General features: G+C 41.0%; 1 protein-coding gene across 1 annotated transcript in view; it reads right to left on the minus strand.

The window, feature by feature from the left end:
• Positions 1–332, minus strand: part of LOC119585239 (putative uncharacterized protein MYH16) — a gene marked incomplete at its 5' end in the record, with an annotated part of 81,296 nt that overhangs the window by 35,488 nt on the left and 45,476 nt on the right.

Raw genomic sequence — 332 nt, forward strand, 5'->3', positions numbered from 1 at the left:
ATGACGGCGTCCGTTCAAATCGCCATGAAAATAGATAAATCATAATCTGAATATCAACCGGAATCTTCGTCATCCGTTCCTTATTCTAGGTCTTGCAACAACGTACAATAAATAAAATGTGAAATATTTCACACCAGACGCCAGTTATCCCCAGCACACGCGTTGCCAATGCTAGATTCCTTTCTCGTGTAAGATGCGCGTTAAGGAAATTGGTACGATGCTAAATATAATTATATTTCTCTACATAATTTTATTCCCTTAAAAATTTCCCTTGGATTCGATCCCCGGCAAAGACATCGCCCCTTTCTGGAAGAACGTTGCGGTCCCGGTCT

The sequence above is a fragment of the Penaeus monodon genome, chromosome 19 (genome assembly GCF_015228065.2).
Source record: "Penaeus monodon isolate SGIC_2016 chromosome 19, NSTDA_Pmon_1, whole genome shotgun sequence".
Classification (NCBI taxonomy): domain Eukaryota; kingdom Metazoa; phylum Arthropoda; class Malacostraca; order Decapoda; family Penaeidae; genus Penaeus; species Penaeus monodon.